We start from the raw sequence: 4,398 nt of genomic DNA on the forward strand, positions 1-4,398 counted from the left end.
GGAACTTTCATAATAAGGAAAAAAATTACATGGCACTTAAGGTAGGGGAAGCACACTCCAAGCAAAAGGAAATAATCAGACTGTGTCAAACTTCTCTACAGCAACACTATAAGTAGAGTGAAGCACAGTCAAGGTTTTGAGGAAAATATGGTAGGACTAAAGGATTCTGTCTGGCCAAGTCACTCTTCAACTATTAAAAAAATAAAATCAGACATTCTCAAGACAATCTCAAGGATTACAGCATCCATGAGCTTTGTTCATAAAACTTCCAGCCAATGAAATCTAGCCAAGAAAGGATGAAGTGAAATAAACTAGGAAAGACAAAGCTACTCAGACATGAGCTTAAAAATTAATTTAAATTTTGAGACAAAGCTAAACACATGTGATTATTATGCAGACATTAGAAAATAAAATTGAAATAATAATACTATTTTGAGTTCAATATTCCAAAGTTAGCCTCAAAATCAAGTGTAGACTACATGGCAATCTGGATAAAATGATCAAACTCTGAGGTTTTTAAACTGAGATGTTATTTAATGCTGTTCCATGGTGTTTATGTTTCTATCCAGTGGAAAATGTGGTAGATAATTATTTGGATGTCTAGCAGAACACGATCTCCTATTCTAAATTCTGCCCTCTTGAGTTCCTATGGTTATACAGTTCTGTCTGTCCTACATGGCCCTATCTCATGGACAGAGCTGACTGAATATGAATGCATAATAAACCCAACTAGACCAATCAGATCCTCTGCCCTGTTGCCTGGAATTGAGACACTGATCCTGTGGATGAAGATATGTACTATCGGAACTTGCACTGTGGCCAAAAAGAATTCTAGTTCATAGAAATAAATCAGTAAAATAGATATAAGGAGGTAAGAAACCTCCTTAGTATAAGAAATGACATTATAATTAACAGTTCCAAATAAAACCATTAAGCTGGATAAATTAAAGTGAGTTCTGGGTTGGGGGGCAATGATGATTCCTCTATCAAGGAATAGAAAAACAGCAATTTGGTTTGGCAGTAACAAAATAGTTCAGCTATCATTGTTATATTTGGCTATTCAGTCTGTATTTTCATAAAAAGTGAAGCTTTAAAGGATGTAATCGCCCACTTGAAGGTATCAGAGTATCTTAAGGCAAGAAATTACATAGACCAAAAGAAAAGCAGGGATAGCAATTTAAGACTGCTGTCTTTCCAATCAATAAATTATGTGTCCTGCCAAAATGCAACATCTAAATTATTTGAATCATATATCTCCAAATTAGGCTGATGTCCTTATTGAATACTAATATTTATAATGGGATCTGTGCAACTAAGATCATGGAAAGAAATCATTATCCATGTGCTCCTTCATGAGCTAGAGAATGGCCTTCTATCGTGTGCCATACCATAGCTCCAATTTAACACATTTGCAAATATCTTCAAAACATAATCTGGATTTTATGATTTAGGCTTAATACACACGAGCGAATTAAGGAATTGTGCTCTGCTGGTCATTGTTTTTCTTCTGGGCCTTAAGACTAAAGCCATTAAGCAGATAAAAATGGAGTCAGGATTCCAGGATAAGACGTGGATAAAAATAATAAACCAAGTTCTGACAGTTCAGCCAAGCAAATCCATTAAGCACCGTGATGCAACAAGTTATCTGGCTTGGTTTACTGCAAATACAGCTTCCTAAAACCAAACAGTATCAACAAAGATTTTATCAAAGTCTACAGGAATGTTGACGTAAAAAAAAAAAAAAAGACCAGTAATTTTTTAAAAGAAAACTCCCTGTATCCCAGCACTTTGGGAGGCTGAGGCGGGTGGATCACGAGGTCAGGAGATCGAGACCGTCCTGGCTAACATGGTGAAACCCCATCTCTACTAAAAATACAAAAAATTAGCCAGGCCTGGTGGCGGGCGCCTGTAGTGCCAGCTACTTGGGAGACCGAAGCAGGAGAACAGCGTAAACCTGGGAGGCGGAGCTTGCAGTGAGCCGAGATTGTGCCCCTGCACTCCAGCCTGGGTGACAGAGCAAGACTCCGTCTCAAAAAAAAAAAAAAAACTCTGAACCTAAACAACAGAACATAAATGACTCGAACCAATATGGGAAACTCAGCTAAAATAAGGTTTCTTTCAGTTTTTTTGTTTGTTTGTTTGTTTGTTTAAGTCAGGACTACAAAAAATGCTGGCAGAGCCAGACTGGATTTCTATGCATTATGAACAGCCTCGTTACGAGAATCCTCCCCAATATTCCCTTCAGGGTATCTCTGAAGGACATCAGATATAGAAGTTATACCAGTAGACAGAACCTGGGCCAGCTAGAATTCTTAACTGCTCATTCTACTGGATAGAAAATGAATCAACAGACTCAAAAGTCTATGACATTAACTGGTCAGCCTCTCTCCCTCAGATTACAACATGCCTGCCCTTAGATCCCAAATCTGTCTCAGAAGAAGAATATTTTGGTATCACCAATGTGATGAAACACAGTGAAAAGGCATATTGAATAAACTATACTATTTATTCAATTCTATTTTATCTCTGTTAACATTTTAAATTGTTATAAAAATAAATTCTGAAAATAAAGAAACATTATGATTGCCATTTCATGGAGAAGCAGATCAATATCCTCTCAGGTTGGCCCTTCACCAATCATTTTAGCCACTCTGTAGCTTTGACCTTCTCATAGCAGCCATAGGTGGTTCAAAACACAAAAGGCCAGAGGCAGCAAAAGCACAGAGTAATAAGAGTACAGAAACAGAGCTCTGGTACCTCACAGAGAACAAAGCTGTTCTCAGGGTGTAAGTAATCAAGAGCAAGCATTTTACAGGGTATTTTAGAGAGATGTAAAAGCTTTTTGGTAAGGCAGTTATAAAAACTCAAATTCAAATGAATGCTGAGCAAAGGCACAGGCAAAGACTAGAATTCTTATGCAAATTACAGTTGCAAGAAAACATCTGGAGCCAACTGACAGAGGACTAAAATACTGTGGAATAAAAATGGGAAGAATGCAGAAGACAGTCAGTCAGTGGAAACTGGGAGAAGAAACATGGAAATTAAACATGTAAAAAAAAAAAAACCTGCTCCCATGTCTATACTGATGATTTTTATTAATCTTATTATGAGAAGAAAATGGAAGTATCAGTACATGCTGCTGAGAATCCATAATTATAAAACAAAAACTAAACAATTTTAGTCTAGTATTGCCATATATATTTTTGGTTACTTAGAAGACATTTTTTATTGTCTTATACTAACTTTAACAACCCCTCCATATATTCATCAAAGTTCTGATCCTTAGAAAACAGAAAATAGATAAGCAAATAAATTTGGTTTTTAACAAGGTTTGTTATCTGGGTGTTACTTGTTTTCAACAGATAATTTGAAAACATAGAATTTTCATTAGAAATGGATTTTTGCTTGTATAAATGTTCCCAATAACAATCTTCTGAGCTTTCTTGTCAATTCAGTAAGATGAAGGAAGGCTAAGCAGAAATATTGAAACATAAATACTGAAAAGGAAGATACAGCAATATTTGTAGAAAATGCTGCTGAAGAATTGATTCATGAAATATTTCAGGGGTGCAATTGGCAATATGACAAAAAAAATACTTAAAATATGCAATATCTTTGAGGCAATAATTCTAGTTCAAGAAATTTACTTGAAGTAAATAACCAGAGATGTGAGAAGATGTGTGTGTGAAGAATATTTACAATAACTTATTTCTCTAGTTAAACAAAATAGAGCGCTCACTTTAGCAGCACATATACAGATAATCTTCAATTTATGGTGGTTTATCTTGTGGTTTTTCAACTTTACAATAGTGTAAAAGTGATAAACATTTGGTAGAAACCATACTTATTTCACCATCGCTAAATAAAGTAGCCAGCCATTGCTTTCAGTCAGCTGCATATTTCAACATAATACTTTCTACTTACAATGGGTTTCTTGGAAAGTAACTCTACTGTAAGCCAAGGAGCATTTGTACTAAAATTGGAATTATAGCATATTAACATGGTCCCTGCACAAAGATGACATGAAAATTTGTGAAGCTTTCCATATTTTTCAACCCAAAGAGTTCATCAAGACAAATAATAATCAAATTATCAAAAATAAAAGACAATTTTGAGAGCAGCAAGAGATAAGAAATGCATTGCGTACAACAGTATTTTAATACCACTATCAGTTGACTTCTCATTAGAGACCTTGCAAGGCAGGGAGGAGTGGGATGAAATATTCAAAACGCTGAATGAAACAAACCTGTCAACCAAGGATATCTGGCAAAGCATTCTTTTGGAAATGAGGGAGACAATGGTAGCATCTTACAAAATAAGATGTTTACAAGATGTGCACAATAGCAAAACCATGATATTGACATTTATACAGTAAAGATACAGAAAATTTCCATCACC

The 4,398-nt window shown here is 35.4% G+C and overlaps 1 pseudogene; it reads left to right on the forward strand.

Moving 5' to 3' along the window:
* The first annotated feature begins 3,954 nt into the window (after positions 1-3,954).
* Positions 3,955-4,052, forward strand: LOC119625458 (U6 spliceosomal RNA; annotated as a pseudogene).
* Positions 4,053-4,398: the final 346 nt, after the last annotated feature.

This window comes from Chlorocebus sabaeus, chromosome 13, assembly GCF_047675955.1.
Source record: "Chlorocebus sabaeus isolate Y175 chromosome 13, mChlSab1.0.hap1, whole genome shotgun sequence".
Lineage (NCBI taxonomy): Eukaryota > Metazoa > Chordata > Mammalia > Primates > Cercopithecidae > Chlorocebus > Chlorocebus sabaeus.